General features: G+C 41.6%; 1 protein-coding gene across 1 annotated transcript in view; it reads right to left on the bottom strand.

The window, feature by feature from the left end:
* The window catches only part of LOC148815874 (uncharacterized), a 63,776-nt gene that overhangs the window by 32,755 nt on the left and 12,084 nt on the right, over positions 1 to 18,937 (bottom strand). The window lies entirely within an intron of this gene.

Here is an 18,937-nt window from a genome sequence, read left to right on the forward strand (position 1 = left end):
AAAAAGCTTAAGGTTTCTCTATCTTTTTTTCTTGTCCTACAGAGCTCTTTAATTGTGAAGTTTCCAGCATGTTTACATTAATCTATGTACATTTTAAACTGTTATTACTAATTACCAAATTACTGTATTATGGCTTAATTCACCCTTTCCTGAACTTTTATGGCAAGCAGTGTTGGTGCTGTCTCTGGTGCAATCTTTTGCAGCTGAAATTTCACTGTTTAAAAGAATAAGAAATTAGATTGCTCATAAATCCAATCACTTATTCCCATGGTTCTCAAACTGTGGTACGCGTACCATTGCTGGTATGTGACATGCCCCCAGGTGGTACGCCAGATGACCCTGGAAATTTGTTGTGTGCACTGACAAATTGGGTCAGGTTCTAATATTTTCTATTTCAATAAAAAGAGTGTCAAATACCCAGCCTACGTACTACGATACAATTCGTGCTTGTACTTGAGTGCCACTATGTGATTCTATACCATTGTATCGGAACGCATGTTATGAACGTAAGTGACCACTTGTATTTAAAAAAGTTATCTTCAGCAAATAGGGAGGTAGGAGAATGTGTGTGATTTTGGAACAATGTCAATCTTGTGAGCACAGGAAAGCGTAATAGATAACAGTAAAATATTTAAGGACTGTTCTAGGTTAATTTGAGAAAAATACACGAGCGTTTCTGTGTTTCGCTCCCATCCGCATGAAATAAAACTTCTTTTAAATTCTGAGACCGACTCCTGAAACAGAAAAGGGGGAAATGCAAGCTTGCGGATTGCTAAAGCAGGTAAGCCCCACACTATTGGTGAAGAACTTTGTTTACTGTTGGCAAAAGAGCTGTCAAATATTATGTGTGGAGATTGTAGCGGCGAGGCTTTATAATAAGGCAGAATTAAGTGTTTCTGAGCTTCCCAAATGAGGCCCCATTTCTCTGTTCATCTCTGTGGTGCAGCCACAGAGAGACCATTAGTGCAGGGTGATTTAAGGTTTCCTAGGACAGCTCCCAAAGGGGGATGCACTTAGCTAAGCCTGGCTATCATGATCAATGGTCATCCATTGGCGCCTATCTGTCTAGGGAGTGCCAGTTGGACATCTGGACTGCATTCCTGAGTGTCAGGAGTAAGTGACTCATATCTCACCTTGATCAACCAATCAGGGACTGGTAGGGCCGAGTAACCCACGTGGGACTCTGATGCCCATGGAACTTTCAGCCAATCAATGAGCTGAAGTTCCTTCAGGTAAAAACAGGCAAAACAGAGAGCCTGAGAGATTCAGGGAGATTCAACAAGATTCAGATTCAGTAAGATTCTGGAGAGGATTCTGTGGACTGTTCTAAAGGGAATTCAAAGGAGAATTCCAGGGCAGGATGGCCCAGGAGCAGAAGGCTCCCAAGGGCAGGACATTCTCGCAGCGCGCCTCCTGACCATCCTGAGACTCAGCCCGGACAACCACGGAACGGCCAGTGTGTCCGAGTGCCAGAACTTTCCTTTGTTCTAAGAGTCTAGAGTGGAGGTTGCCAGAGAGTAACCAGCAGCAGGCCTCGTGAACAGATCGGAACTGTGGACAGCTGAATCACTATTCAGAACTAGTCTTCATCAGGAACGAACCGGTCCTCTTCTTGACTTGCTGGGACCCACAGTCATCTTTTCTCCTGTGCACAAACTTTGCTAGTTAAAGCCAACAGTGAGCATCAGCAGCGCACCGTCGCAAGCCGCACAGCACAGCCTGGCACGGAGACAGAGAGCGCGGATTGGACAGCAACAGCCTGCAACTGTTTCTTTGTGCCCGCAGGAGATCTGAATCCCCAGAAATTGGATGAGTATTCAACTTCAATGCATTACAGCTCGAGAATTCAATTGTTATCCAAACCAGTTGATATCAATTTAATTCCTAAGAGTTATGTACTTGTTTTGAGTATCTAATGTAGAAGTTATAACCAAGTTCATTTGCGAAACGGTCTAAATGAATGATATACTGAACGTATGTCCTCTTGATGTATAACTCTTCGTAACTGATTGAATATATACCTTTTGTATTCTGATAACCCTCTCAATAAGATCTGTTAGGTTTATATGCATATTCTATGTATTAATAAATGTATCCTCGTGTATTAGTACCTGTGTGTGCGCGTTGTTTGAGTTATGTCGCGTGGTTGGATTCTAAAGCCATCAAAAGAATCAACTTTGTGATTAAGTGCTACAATTAATAATTGTCTCAGTAAATGCCCAAACCCTACAGAACTGGTGCCTTCAGAGAGCCACTATGATTACATATTTGGCGTCCCTGAACCGGTTTTTCCCTACATTATTTGGCGTCCCTGGCACGGGCGTGGCAAGACTGAAATGAGTCAACCAAGCGGAATAATTCAATATAAAACGCCGCGGGTTTCATACACGACAATACAGTGTGCTGAAAGCCGAAAAAAAAAGTTCCACTTGCTCTTTAAGCAGTGCTTGATTGTTTTGTGATTGTTTTGCGATCTACCGGGTTGATTGCATACTTGATCTTGTGGTTTTCTATGGTAAAACTGTGATTTCGTACTTAAAAGTAATACTCTTTAAGTTTAACGATGGTTGCTAAAATGTCTGAATTCGAGTCGCTATTAAGCACTCTCTCTAGCAGCGACAGGTCTGACCACGATCTCTTCCATATCTCCCTCAGCGGAGAAGCTAGGAGGATAAATCTCCATTCTCTGAGAGAGCTAGCGAAGGACATAGAGAGATTTGACCCCGCAGTGTCAGAGAATAATATCGAGAGTTATATTCAGGACCTCAGGTATACCCTGCAGTACCTGCCAAACGCCACAGAACAGGAGAAAGTGTTTCTGGTCAGGAAAACTACCAGCAGAGCTGTACATGAGTGGATGGCTATGCAGATGAAAGAAGTCTGTAATGACTTTGAGGAGCTGTGTCAAGCACTTATCGAAGAATACAGTGCGTTTATTGACCCGACTGCCGCGATAGCTGGCGCCCTTAACATTAAGCACGAGAGAGCAGAGTCCCCTCGCGAATATTACGAGAGACTTAGACAAACTTATTTTGCAGGGCGAAATTATGAGGGTTGCGAAGAGAACACACATTTCAAGGGTTTATTCATTGCGAATCTCCACCCGTCAGTCAGAAAGATGATCTTAATGCATACAGATGCACAGACCATGAAAATGACTGATATTAAGAGATTCGCGCAGAAAGCCTGGGAGTATGATGTCCAAAGTCGCTCTGAGCAAAAAGCGGCTAAAGCGACTGTGTTCGCCGTCAGAGCCAGCAGGGTTAACTCCCTCCTGCTCGAAGGAGCACAGGCTCCTGAGCTGGCTAAGCCCCGTTCCAAAGCATGCACACAGGACCGCACCCAGCGTCCTAAGTGTCATGAGAACACCGGGGGAGGGAAAGGGCTAGATAAAGCTGAACAAAAGGATTCAGTAGCCACCCGCCTGGCCAGGCTTGAACAAGCTTTATTAGGAAAGGGACAACCGCTCCCCAAGGCTGCCGGAAGCCTGAATGAGCTGATACTCTCCACTGGAGGAGGCGGAGACCCGCCCCCTCTCCCTCCCTCAGTCTATCTGATTGAGCGGGAGGGTTCCTGCCTGGATGAGGCCAGCCACTCCCAAGCGAGTGCTGACTCCACCCCTGAAGTCACAGAGCAGGCAGTAAAACACAGAGGAAAAGCAGGAAGCTTTTACCTCAAGGCTGCCATGGGAGATGTCTTACACAGTGAGACACTGATTGACACTGAGGTTGAAAGGTGTTTGATGTCACACGGCAAGCTCAAACGGGTAGAAAAAGAAAAGGGTATGCGACTCAGAGTGGAACCTTTGGTGGATCGCCAGAAAGGCAAAGTGTGGAAACAGGTCAAGGCTCCTAAGCCTTCTGTACAGAAGGAAAGGGGGGCCAAGAGGCAGACTGTGCTCACACAGTGCCCACCGAACACAGAAGCCTATGTGAAGATTCCTTCTGTTCCCTCTGGACAAGAAATAAAAATATTTCCTTGTTCCCCAGATATACAGGGAAGTCATGTCCCGGCTGAGGTCACAACAGCCTCCATGCCACAGGAGCGGTGCTCTGAGCAGCCGCCTGATCCACCAGGTAAAGCACACACCTTTTACATCCCTAAAGAGGAGCAGATCTCCCCACCTGGCGATGAAAAGGAGCTTTCCCTGTGCACCCTGGCACCCAAGAGGGGTCAGGACCACCACCCCGCAGGGGTGGAAGGGATCCAGATGGCAGGAGAGCAGGTTGGTGATGTAGCCCTCACCCTTAGCCATGAGAGGTCCTCTATTAGTGAGGATCTGCTTGAGCAGCTGTCACAGGGCCACCGCCAGGTGCCCCTGGTGCAACATTCACAGGTTAGACAGGAGGTCCAGCTGGACACTGAGACGACTGCGCTGTGGACACACCTGATCCCAGATGCCGATTCCCTCTGCTGTGACCCAGGGAACCTGCAGTCAGGTAACATTATTTCTCACAACTACCAAGTAGTGAGTGAGACTGACCTGATTGTTCCTGCCTCGACAGCAGGGTTTCCAACACACCCAGTCCCCCAGAAGGGACAGGGAATGAAAGCCGAGCCGGTTTTCTTACAGCCACCAGCTCAGTCTGTCAGTCTGAGTCTGACCAACAGTGGTTCACCCAGACTGGAGCTGGATGGTCAAGCCACCCGCCTGCCAGTGCAGGACATCGCAAAGAGGGGTGTCAGAATCCCCGCCTGCACTGACATGGGCCTGGTGGGTGATAGTAAGTTCAAAGACAATGAACTAGCTATCCCAATGCTTGGGCAGCTCCCTGAACCCCTAGCGAGGGAAGGAGGGAGCGAGCAGGTGTCTTACACCCACGCCCAGCTAACGATTGTAAACATGCCGATAGAGGGATTCCTCAATCAGGAAGTGTGCAGGGTGGACCTGAACAGTGAGAATGGGATAACAATCCCAGATCACTCAGGTGCTCCAGATGACCACTCAGCCGAGGGTCAGGCATGCTCCACCGCTGCACCGCCCCCTGCAGGTTTCAAAGAGCAAAGGCATGAACAAATCGAAAAAGCAGATGCCCTGGAAAAGGAGGAGCAGCATCAGCAGCTGCGTCAGATCTCCCCAGATTTCCAGGATGTTGGTGCCCAAGATGCCACATGGCATACTGAGAAAGACACCATGTACACGCTGCGCCAGCTTAGAAAGACAACAGTCACTCAGAAGGAGATGACTGGGGTCAGCCACCCGAAAAGACTTTTGGGAGGACTGATTGCTGCCGCCACTGTTGTACGTTTGCTTTTTCTGGTAGGTTTGTTTGTTACTGGCACTCTCACCCTGACTGCCCCAAGAAGGCAGGTGTCAGAGATACCAGAGGATAGTGACAGACTGTATCAACAGCAGCAAAAGTTGGAAAGCTTAAGGAAAACCCTACAGGCAACTTCCTATGCAACAGGGTTAAACCTTATTCCCCAAACAGTGGACATGATTGTTGGTGTTATACAGTGGGTTTATGCTTGTGTGCAACAGGCCAGAATGTTGACACAAGACCTGTTAAGGGAGTTTAGTGCCACTGTAGCCAGTCTAACCATGGCACATTCCCAAACCCACTTGATTCCACTCTTCTCAGTAGAGGAGTATGTGACATTAACCCCATCGTTCATAGCTCACCCAGAAGGCAAACCGAGATTGAATTCGGTTCCAAATCTTGAGATGGGTATGGCTACCAAAGCTATCCATTGGCTGTGTCTAAACGATTCACCAATGAAGGGTGTAAAGCTACTAACGAGCAGAGGGAGGTTAATGGACCCCATGAAGAGCAGGTGGGAAGTAAATGGCTGGTCAGCACACCACATTTAACTGTCAGTATGACTTGTGACAGGCATGATACAGCTACCACAAGGCAGCTACCTCATCAAACAGTTTCCTGTAAGTTCCCGAGGAGGCCATAGTACAGCTTGAACTTAATACTGTACGGTCTGGAACCAGACAATATAAGACCAAACTTGAGGTCTTGGATGCCTTCAGGTGCCACACTATTGAATTGGATAGAAATCCAAGAAACAGTAAGCCCTGAAGAGGTACAGGTAGTTGAGTTTGCTTTAATGGAACAAACATCCAAACCACCCTAGCAGATACCCAACACAGGTGTTGTGGTTTATCGGGGGGCTGGGAACAGGAACTGTTGTTATTGTAACACTACTGCCAGGTAGCTGGATCATGACTGACAGTGTACTCTGAATGATGTACTCTCACATCAAGATGTACTCTGGGTAGCATGAATGAGTCAAAGGTAGCATGTCAAAAGAAAGGAAGTGACTTCTCCCCAAATATCTACCACAGAGGTATCAGATATTGACAGTGAACTTCCTGATGTGTAATTCCTAGACTTAGATAATGTCTCCTACCGTGTTTATACATACTCCAGATGTTATTCATCCTGTTTGTATCCAATGCTGGTTCCGGTATGAATTCTCGAGGAGTAATGTAGACATTTAAGGTTAATGTTCTAATGGCAAGGGACATCACTTAACTCTGTTTTGTTTTGAAGGCAACAACGCCTCAGGACCTTGTGACCTTCAAAAAGGGGGGATATGTAGCGGCGAGGCTTAATAATAAGGCAGAATTAAGTGTTTCTGAGCTTCCCAAATGAGGCCCCATTTCTCTGTTCATCTCTGTGGTGCAGCCACAGAGAGACCATTAGTGCAGGGTGATTTAAGGTTTCCTAGGACAGCTCCCAAAGGGGGATGCACTTAGCTAAGCCTGGCTATCATGATCAATGGTCATCCATTGGCGCCTATCTGTCTAGGGAGTGCCAGATGGACATCTGGACTGCATTCCTGAGTGTCAGGAGTAAGTGACTCATATCTCACCTTGATCAACCAATCAGGGACTGGTAGGGCCGAGTAACCCACGTGGGACTCTGATGCCCATGGAACTTTCAGCCAATCAACGAGCTGAAGTTCCTTCAGGTAAAAACAGGCAACACAGAGAGCCTGGAAGATTCAGTAAGATTCAGTGGAGAATTTTGCGGACTTTTCTAAAGGGATTCAGAGGAGGATTCTGTGGACAATTCTAAAGGGAATTCAAAGGAGAATTCCAGGGCAGGATGGCCCAGGAGCAGAAGGCTCCCAAGGGCAGGACATTCTCGCAGCGCGCCTCCTGACCATCCTGAGACTCAGCCCGGACAACCACGGAACGGCCAGTGTGTCCGAGTGCCAGAACTTTCCTTTGTTCTAAGAGTCTAGAGTGGAGGTTGCCAGAGAGTAACCAGCAGCAGGCCTCGTGAACAGATCGGAACTGTGGACAGCTGAATCACTATTCAGAACTAGTCTTCATCAGGAACGAACCGGTCCTCTTCTTGACTTGCTGGGACCCACAGTCATCTTTTCTCCTGTGCACAAACTTTGCTAGTTAAAGCCAACAGTGAGCATCAGCAGCGCACCGTCGCAAGCCGCACAGCACAGCCTGGCACGGAGACAGAGAGCGCGGATTGGACAGCAACAGCCTGCAACTGTTTCTTTGTGCCCGCAGGAGATCTGAATCCCCAGAAATTGGATGAGTATTCAACTTCAATGCATTACAGCTCGAGAATTCAATTGTTATCCAAACCAGTTGATATCAATTTAATTCCTAAGAGTTATGTACTTGTTTTGAGTATCTAATGTAGAAGTTATAACCAAGTTCATTTGCGAAACGGTCTAAATGAATGATATACTGAACGTATGTCCTCTTGATGTGTAACTCTTCGTAACTGATTGAATATATACCTTTTGTATTCTGATAACCCTCTCAATAAGATCTGTTAGGTTTATATGCATATTCTATGTATTAATAAATGTATCCTCATGTATTAGTACCTGTGTGTGTGCGTTGTTTGAGTTATGTCGCGTGGTTGGATTCTAAAGCCATCAAAAGAATCAACTTTGTGATTTACTGCTACAATTAATAATTGTCTGAGTAAATGCCCAAACCCTACAGAACTGGTGCCTTCAGAGAGCCACTATGATTACATATTTGGCGTCCCTGAACCGGTTTTTCCCTACAAGATAAAGCTGCTAAACAGCTCGACCTGCTGCCCCTTTCGAATGACACTGTCACTCGTAGAATTATTGATATGGCAGATGATGTCAAAAGTATGCTGATAGAGCTCATTAAGATGAGCAAATGCTTTTCAATGCAATTAGATGAGTCTGTAGATGCCATTGATTTGGCCAATTTGCTCGTTTACGTTAGATATGATTTTTAAGGCACGTCCCATGAGTACTTTCTGTTCCGTAAGCCGCTACCACCAAAAACTACAGGAGAGCACATATTTTAGCTTCTGAATGAATTTATCGAAGAGAATGGCATCGACTGGAAAAAATGCATCGGAGTTTGTACAGACGGTACTAGAGTGATGACAGGCAGACACAGCGGTTAGTTGCACAAATTAGAGAGAGAGAGTGCTCCAGATATGAAGTGGACGCACTGCAGCATCCACTGCGAGGCCTTGGCTGTCAAGCAAATGCCAGAGGATTTAAAAACTGTTAGACTCTGCTGTCAAAGTTGTGAATTGTATCAAGGCTCAACCAAGGAATTCACATCTGCTTTGCTCCACTAAACAGGCTCATCCCTCTCACTGAAATGGTAAGTGCTCAGTGCTATTTTTATTATACAGTGTTGTGAAAAAGTGTTTGCCCCCTTCCTGATTTCTTATTTTTTTGCATGTTTGTCACACTGAAATGTTTCAGATCATTAAACAAATTGAAATATTAGACAAAGATAACACAAGTAAACACAAAATGCAGTTTTTAAATGAAGGTTTTTATTATTAAGGGAAAAAAAATCCAAACCTACATGACCCTGTGTGAAAAAGTGATTGCCCCCTAAACCTAATAACTGGTTGGGCCACCCTTAGCAGCAACAACTGCAATCAAGCGTTTGCGATAACTGGCAATGAGTCTTTTACAGCGCTGTGGAGGAATTTTGGCCCACTCATCTTTGCAGAATTGTTGTAATTCAGCCACATTGGAGGGTTTTCGAGCCTTAACCGCTTTTTTAAGGTCATGCCACAACATCTCAATCGGATTCAGGTCAGGACTTTGACTAGGCCACTCCAAAGTCTTCATTTTGTTTTTCTTAAACCATTCATCATTGTCCTGCTGCAGAACCCAAGTGCACTTCAGCTTGAGGTCACGAACAGATGGCCGGACATTCTCCTTCAGGATTTTTTGGTAGACAGTAGAATTCATGGTTCCATTTACCACAGCAAGTCTTCCAGGTCCTGAAGCAGCAAAACAGCCCCAGAACATCACACTACCACCACCATATTTTACTGTTGGTATGATGTTCCTTTTCTGAAATGCTGTGTTACTTTTATGCCAGATGAAATGGAACACACACCTTCCAAAAAGTTCAACTTTTGTCTCGTCAGTCCACAGAGTATTTTCCCGAAGGTCTTGGGGATCATCAAGATGTTTTCTGGCAAAACTGAGACGAACCTTTATGTTCTTTTTGCTCAGCAGTGATTTTCGTCTTGGAACTCTGCCATGCAGGCCATTTTTGCCCAGTCTCTTTCTTATGGTGGAGTCATGAACACTGACCTTAACTGAGGCAAGTGAAGCTTGCAGTTCTTTGGATGTTGTTGTGGGTTTTTTTCTGACCTCTTGGATGAGTCGTCGCTGCGCTCTTGGGGTAATTTTGGTCGGCCGGCCACTCCTGGGATGGTTCACCACTGTTCCATGTTTTCGCCATTTGTGGATAATGGCTCTCACTGTGGTTCGCTGGAGTCCCAAAGCTTTAGAAATGGCTTTATAACCTTTCCCAGACTGATAAATCTCAATTACTCTGTTTCTCATTTGTTCCTGAATTTCTTTGGATCACAGCATGATGTCTAGCTTTTGAGGATCTTTTGGTCTACTTCACTTTGTCAGGCAGGTCCTATTTAAGTGATTTCTTGATTGAGAACAGGTGTGGCAGTAATCAGGCCTGGGTGTGGCTAGAGAAATTGAACTCAGCTTTCCAAAGATGTGATAAACCACAGTTGATTTATATTTTAACAGGGTGGGCAATCACTTTTTCACACAGGGCCATGTAGGTTTTTTTCCCTTAATAATAAAAACCTTCATTTAAAAACTGCATTTTCTGTTTACTTGTGTTATCTTTGTCTAATATTTCAATTTATTTGATGATCTGAAACATTTCAGTGTGACAAACATGCAAAAAAAAAAGAAATCAGGAAGGGGGCAAACACTTTTTCACACCACTGTATGTGTATGTGAGTGTGTGCGCGCATGCGTGCTCATGTTGGTCACTGAGATTTTCTGTGGTTCCTATGAGAAGAAGACTTAGTAGTTAAAGTAGGTGGTAGTTGGATGCTTTGGTTTGATCAGGGGTGGTACTTGGTCCAAAATGTTTGAGAACCACTAACTTACTCTATATTCTATATAACACAAAGTAATTGCTCTCTGAAAATGCTATTTTTCTTGTTTGTTTTGGAGACCTTGATCGATACTGATTTACGATGTCAAAACCCATTTATTTTCTATTGGTACAGATGCAGCCATTCAAAGTGCGCGGCACAGACACGTACCGCTGGTAATTGGCTACGCCATCGTGATTGGTTGACTGACAGGGGCACTCGTGGTGCGTTGGTCGGTTGTAGAAAGATTTAAATGTCTTTACTGTGCCCGTTTTAGTATTGAATATTTATATGGAATTTTACCACTGAAGGGAAATCTTAGTAGCTGAGCATAAAAAGAATAGGAGCATAACGCGTGCGAAGGCCATAAACAATATTAATTTTGGAACATAAACATACAGTATTACAGTATATGGCTGGTCTCAGTACTTTAAAGAAAAAATACACACCAGTATTCCATTTCTCCCTAAACATTTTAAGCATCAAAGTCTTTAACTAACATGTGAAATAACGTGTATAAAAAGTGGTAGTTTTAAGCTTTTCTGTGTATACGCTCGATACCGGAGCCAACAAGCATACTTTTAGAATTTGATTAATAGGAAATATAATATGTAATCGCGTATCTAAAGAAATTAATAACAATATAATGATATTAATGTACTACAACACAATAGTACACGCTGTACAATGTCTGTTGATACTGTTTGTGTAGGGCTGTTTCACCATTCCTTATGTGACCTTGTGGGTGGTACTGTGGTCTAGGTGCCTGACTCATAAACCACAGGTTGGGTGTTCTCTAGCTGGAGCCATGACTTTTCTTTTAACAAACATTTCTTTAAAAAAAAATAGCAATGTTATGGACAATTAATTGACTTTTTATATTTCTAAATATTACAACATGTTTGAATTTAAGTCATTTTTTCAAATCAATCAGCAATTGATTTAAAGACGATCTGTCAAAGCGCAATGAAACCTATTACTTGATTCTTATGGACGCCCGGTTCCACCACGGATTTAAAAAAAAAAAACATGCAATCGCGTATCTAAAGAAATAACAGTATAAGTATGTTCATGCACAAACAGTATGTTACAGTATTAGTTTGGGTGTCTCCTCTTGCCAGAAAGCTCTAAATTGCATTTTGAGTGCGGTTTTTGACTTTTTTTAAATTACAACCCATAAATAAAGCTGACTTAGACTTTTAATTATTTTAAACTGTATTACAGCAGCACAATGCACAATGCAACGTAAATCGCTACCTTTGTCTTCTGCGTAATAATGTTCACCTCTCTGTCCAGCAAATGTATTAATGGTTTTTAATTATCATACTTTTATGGTACATGACTTTGCTAAAATGTATTTAAAAATAAAAACGATTACAAACGCCAGCAGGGAGAGAGAGAGACACACACAGTTTTTCATCGTCAAAAAGTAATTGTTTTTTACTTTGTCAGCACCCAGACAAACGCAAACGCGTTTTTAATAAAATGCTTTTATTCATTCTTAATTAAACTCACATTCCCGAATGCCCCCCGCCCCACTCAACAATCTTAGGAAGAATACGAAACAGCCTGTTAATAAAATTGTTGCAATTTTGTTCGGTCAGTTCTTCCTCCCATAATTTGTAGATCGCATTGATCAGTTCTTGCTTTGTGCTGGGTTTAGCAGTTTTCTGAACATAGTCTTTCAGCGAATGCCAAACCATCTCTATCGGATTTAAATCTGGGGATTCGGCTGGAGTTTTCACCCAGTTCACTCCTTCTGCTATAAGCCTCGCCCTTGCTGCTGTGTGTTTCGGATCGTTGTCTTGAAAGAGACAGTGCCTTGATCCAAAGTGCTCCCTGATATATGGGGTGGCATGCTGTTTCACCACGACTTCCTCGAAGAATTCACGATCCATAATTCCTTTGAAAATAAGAAGTGGTCCCGGGCCTCTTCTAGATATACCCCCCCAGACGTGAACCTTCAGTGGATGTTTGGGCTTTGGCTTGTCCATATATCTCCCCTTTTTACAAAATGACATAGTTGAAAACGTGTCTCTACCTACTGCTACTCGAGCATGGAATGGTTAAAGATGGCGAAAAGTCAGGCACCCAGAGGTGGGGGGTGCGTCTTTCCGCCTCCATAACATTAGCAAGTTAAAAAAAAATTGCGCCGAAAAGCCGGGCGTAACAATTGTTTCCTTTTTCTGATCACTCACTGTTTGGATACTCATCTCACCTGCCCTGTTCTTTGTTTCCTTGTTATTTGCTGTGTATGCCTGCTGCGATCCACTCCTGCCCTCACACCTAAAGAAGACTATTTTACATTTCTATGTGCGGTCCATAGTGCAATTAACCCTTGTTAATACATTTGCGGACTTTTGAAAGTCTGTGCTGTCCTTTGAAAGCGAGATGATCTCTGGTTCTTTGACAAAACAAGGCTCCCAAGATAATGTGAAAAAGACACAAAACCTGTTTTTATAGCTTTTAAAGTCGTGCAATGTGTAAGCAGGAACACATCATTATATCTTATATATGAAAAATACATAATATAGCTCCCAAACAAACGCAAACGTGTTTTTAATAAAATGTTTTTATTCATTCATAATCTAACTTGCATAACTCACATTCCCAAGTGCCCCCCACCCCGTCTAACAATTTTAGGAAGACTAAGGAAGGACTAAGGAAGTTGTCATCTGTTGTTGAAGCTCTGTGAGCTCGGTGACTTTGAGACCACTTGTTATCCCAAGTTATTTGAATCACCACAATTCAAATAGAGAAAAAAGAGCTGACTGACAAGATTTAAGATGTGGCTGTCAATGTTAGATTAAAAAAAACACATTGCCTGACGTTAGTTACATTGCTTGAAAAATAATTTTATTTAGAGAGACTGGATAAGTAATTCAAGTGTTTTTTAACTTCCTGAAAAACAAGTAATAATTTAACAATATGTGCAAATGTTTTATGATATGTCGCTGTTGTGAATGTCTGTAGAGTGAATCTTATTTGCCTGTCTTGACTGGTGGAACTCATCCAGCTGTGTCTGGATATCTTGGTCAAAGTGTGTATTGTCTGTTTAGGGTTCTGTAGCATTCCACATGGCTGGACAGCTTGTTCCCCCCTCCCGCCCCTCTCTGTGTAAGTAGAGCCTCCTGTCCTGGCTGCTGGAGCTCATACAGCTGTGTCTGGAGAGAATCCAGGGTATCAGCTCAACCACACGGCTGGGCAGCTTGTTCTCCCCTCCCGCCCCTCTCTGTGTACAGTAGAGCCTCCTGTCCTGACTGGTGGAGCTCATACAGCTGTGTCTGGAGAGAATCAGCTTGTGAGCACTCTGTGATTAAATTAATTCTCATTATATTATCATTCCCACTGTGCATAACAAGGAAGATTAATAAACACAGGGTTGTTTAATGACAATCTATTGTATATCTCATGGCTAAATAGTCAAGTCTAGCCAAAAGAGAAAACATCGACTTTATTTAAACCAAAGCGAAAGTATTAATGGTTTTTAATTACCATACTTTTATGGTACATGACTTTGTTAAAATGTGTTTAAAAATAAAAACGATTGCAATTGGCTCGCCTGTAGCTTTTTCACGAAACCTCCTAGGGTAACGAAATTCTTGTGTTGTACAGCTTTTCAGATAAATATACAGTATTTATTGCTTATGCCTGAAATTGGAGCTGCTCGCTGCGCGGTGAATAGCGACTAATAAGCAGTGAAAACATTTGTCTATCTTTCTGTGGGGAGAAGGGAATCTGATCTGATCTGCAATCACTAGAAGACTCGCCCCCTTCTACTTTGAAAATACCTGTGAAACCGGTTTAATTTGTCACAGCCAGCACTCCCGCAGAGAGTGATTAAAAACCATGCTGCGCAACTCCTATTTGGCATTTTAGTTATGGAGGCGGAAAGACGCACCCCCGACCTCTGGGTGCCTGACCTGTCGCCATCTTTAACCATTCCGTATTCGAGTCGCAGTAGGTAGAGACACGTACGAAAAAAAGTTCATTCCAGCTACTATATATATATATTTTTGTGGTAAGAGGGAGCAAAACACAAGTATTTACTGCTAATAATTAGTGTACGATTTAAAGTTGAAATTCTGAGCCTAAATATAAAGTTAAAATATCGACAAACGAAGCAATGTAGGAAACGCGCACACAGAAATACACAGAAAATAAATCCGTTCTGACATCTTAAATCAGTTTCGATCAAGGTCTTCAAAACGAACACGAAAAAGAGCATTTTCAGAGAGCAATTACGCTGTGTTTATGCAGAATAAGTGATTAGATTTATGAGCAATCTAATTTCTTATTCGTTTAAAACAGTGAAACAGCTGCAAAAGATCAAGGTAGCGATTTACGTTGCATTGTGCATTGTGCTGCTGTAATACAGTTTAAAATAATTAAAAGTCTAAACAGTACCAGCCTTATTTATGGGTTTGTGTTTGTGCATGAACATAGTTACAGTATACTGTTATTTCTTTAGATACGCGATTGCATGTTTTTTTTTTAAGCCCTGGCAGGACCAGGCGTAAGAATGAGTCCATAAGAATCAAGTAATAGGTTTCATTGCTCTTTGACAGATCGCTTTGACAGAAACCAAATTTCCCAAATTTAATATGTGCTTTTCTATATTTATTGTCAATTAATTGTCCATAATATTGCTATTCTATTTTTTCAAAGAAATGTTTGTTAAAATAAAAGTCACAGCGCTGGCTGGATTTGAACAAATCTAGTCGGGCACCTAGACCACAGTACCACCCACAAGGTCACATGAGAAGTGGTGAAACAGCCCTACACAAACAGTATCAACAGACATTGTACAGCGTATACTATTCTTGTGTATATAATTATATCGTTATTAATTTCTTTAGTGACGTGATTCCATATTATATTCCCTATTAATCAAATTCTAAAAGTATGCTTGTTGACTCCCGTATCGAGTGTATTCACAGAAAAGATTAAAACTATCACTTTTTATACACATGTTATTTCACATGTTAGTTAAATGGAATACTGGTGTGTATTTTTTCTTTAAAGTACTGAGATCAGCCATATACTGTAATACTGTATGTTTATGTTCCAAAATTAATATCGTTTATGGCCTTCACACGCGTTATGCTTCTATTCTTTTTATGCTCAGGCACTAAGATTTCCCTTCAGTGGTAAAATTTTTATATAAATATTCAATACTTAAACAGGCACAGTAAAGACATTAAATATAAATATACATACTGTATACAGTACAGTTTTGCATACAGCAATATGTTTATGTTCCTAAATCAATATCAATATCTTTAAAGTACTGAGATCAGCCATATACTGTAATACTGTTTGTTTATGTTCCAAAATTAATATCGTTTATGGCCTTCACACGCGTTATGCTTCTATTCTTTTTATGCTCAGGCACTAAGATTTCCCTTCAGTGGTAAAATTTTTATATAAATATTCAATACTTAAACAGGCACAGTAAAGACATTAAATATAAATATACATACTGTATACAGTACAGTTTTGCATACAGCAATATGTTTATGTTCCTAAATCAATATCTTTTATGAGCATGTGAAAGGCATGGTGAATCAGAGATTCTCAAAAATTACTGTACTTTGCGTGATTGGAAACAAATGCGTGATTGGATCAACGAAATGCTGTGGTGTTACTTTTACAAAGACGGTCAATGAAAAAAGGAATGTGGACCAGGGCAATACTTTGAGTTTACAGCTTGTCCAAGGTAATTAATTATAAATACCATTAGTAATATCTTCGGTAAAGACTTTGATGGCGACAGCTCAAACATGAGAGGTTGAGCTTTATTAGCTCCACCTTGCGGAAATTCCGGATACTATTATTTTACTTGCGGTACCACATGGTATTATGCGGAACTATGCGAGAATTTACGGTATTAATACCGTAACTTGCAGTACACCGCGTCAAGCGCACCACAAAATAATGCGGTATCGCCCGCTTGTTTTGAATGGCTGCATCTGTACATGTCAGTGTCAGATCTGTGGGAGGCTGCATCTTTGAACACACTCCAGTCTGTGCACTCAAAACAATCCTGAAGCATTGATTCTGCCTCTTTGGTCCATGTTTTTACAGTTATAACTGATGCCTTGGTGCGTATGAGAAGTTGTCTGTAGGCTGGGAGTAGGAACAATGTGGTCAGATTGTCCAAGAGGGGGGTGAGGTACTGCTTTGTAAGCACCGGGTACGTTAGTATAAACATGGTCTAGTGTGTTGTTTACTCTGGTGGGGCAGTCAATGTGTTGGTGGGAGCTAGGCAGGATTTCCCTGATTAAAATCGCCTGCAATAATTAAAACACCATCAGCGTGTGCTGATTCTTTTTTACTAATAGCTTTGGATAGCGTTTTGACTGCTTCCTTAGCATTAGTGTTAGGAGGTATGTATACAGCGGTAATAATGACCGAAGTTAATTCCCTTGGTAAATAGAAGGGTCAGCATTTTACCATAAAAAATTTCTAAAGCGGGTGAGCAGTGGCTCTGGCTTTCCCATCTACAGTATGCTGATGCACTGCAAGTCCCCGTCACCCCCTTTTTGATTTAAATCACAAACACGTGTTTAATTAAATGTCTTTATTGATTCACAATCTGACAAATGCAACGTAAATCATTGTCTTTGTCTTCTAAGTATCTTAATAAACTTTCAGAGTAGCTTTCTCCCCGTTTAGATTTATTTTTCTTGGAATCAAACGTGGAAAAATTAGATTGTAATTGTTTTTATTTTTTAAATACATTTTAGAAAAGTGTAATCTATACTAAAAAGCTGTATTTATTTAATACCACTTGATAGTTATATTAAAAGAGATAAGAATTCAAGTTGATACAGTTTAGACTTTTAATGATTTTAAACTGTATTACAGCATTGTACACATTAAACAAGGCGGTCTATTTTATAAAAGCAAGATTGTTCAGTTGGACAGTATAAAGCAAGTATGATTTTAATATTTGTAATCGCTATTCTCTAACATCCCAATGTTAATGCGACACTGAAGATATTATTAATAACCTTTTAAATCTGAGGGGAGATCTAAAGGGATCCACACGGTAGTGGTCCATGCTTGAAATTCAGAGGGAAAGACGGCGACGTCACAGTGCAGGCGAGCAAACACACCCTCTAATGTCAGACGTATGCGTTATATATATATTTAGATCTTTGAATTAATATCGTTATTGATTTCTTTAGCCTCACAGCATTGTCCAATAAGACTCTTCTTGTGTCTAATTTTTAGTTAAGCAGGACTTGAGCTACAGACCATAAAAAAACAGGATTAACTTTTTTCACATATTGATGATAATGATATCAGTAACAGCTTGAAACTATCCGTTGTTATTAATAAATGACTTAGATTCGAACATGTTGTGATATTGAGAAATATAAAAAAGTCAATAGAGTGCCCATAATATTGCTATTTTAGTTTTTCAAGGAAATGTTTGTTCAAAAAAAAAACCCGTGGCAATAGCTGGATTTGAACACCCGACCTCTCGCTTATAAGTCGGGCACTTAAACCATCACGCTACTGATACCATCACATGACAAGCAGTGAAACAGCTGTACACATATCAATAGATGTGTATATTCTACTGTTTGTGCTACAGTACATGAATATACTGTAATTATACAATTATTAATTTCTTTAGATATGCGATTCCATATTATATTCCCTATTAATCAAATTCTAAAAGTATGCTTCTGTTTACTCCGGTATCGAGCGCATTTGCAGAATAGCTTAAAACTATCACTTTTCTCACAAAGTACTGTACACTCTATAAACATACAGTAACATGGTCAGAAGGAGCAAGGAGCACGTAAAAACGTTTCCAAAATAACCACATGTAGAACTTTGATGCTTAAAATGTTTAGGGAGAAATGGAATTCATTAAAATACCAAGACCAGTAATGTAATGTAAAGCCTTTACTTTACATTACTGTATGTCTTGTAAGATGGGGCACAGACTACAGAGTTGGAGCCACTCAGAGTGGGCAGCAAAAGTCTTTCCTGCTTCAAGCTCATGGTAGCATATCACAGTATCACTCATGACACCGGTCTTAATGCATAGTAACAGTCTGGGGTTTTCTGGATGACCATAATGTTAGGCCTCTGAAATGCCTTGTTTGTAAATACTGTATATTAAGTAACTTCTGTGTTGTATGTTGTGTAGTATAGTTTGCGTTTTGTCTTTATAATAAATATTTGTTTTAACCAAGTGCGCCTGGTTTATTACTCCTCTTAACAAAGCTGTACCAGAGAACAAATAACTAATGTGCCTCTAATTATACCAGCCGCTCGGGTATATGGCTAGAAAATCACTTACAAGTTGGGGGGTCATGAGTAATTATTTCACTGATTGACTAAACTGCTTGGTCAATTGCTAATTTTAACCATTTTCATAACCCCCATTCTCTACATTCTAACTAACCAATGAAACACTTTTCCCGAGGCTGTGACGTTGTAAAACGAAAATGGTGAAACAAAGAGGCAGAAAACACACCGTTAACACAATGAATGGGAGCATTTTTTTTGCATTCAAATCTACAATGCTAGCGTCTGTGCGAAAAACAACACTTGAAAAC

This window comes from Atractosteus spatula, chromosome 24 (genome assembly GCF_055471065.1).
Source record: "Atractosteus spatula isolate fAtrSpa1 chromosome 24, fAtrSpa1.hap1, whole genome shotgun sequence".
In the NCBI taxonomy this organism is placed as follows: Eukaryota; Metazoa; Chordata; class Actinopteri; order Semionotiformes; family Lepisosteidae; genus Atractosteus; species Atractosteus spatula.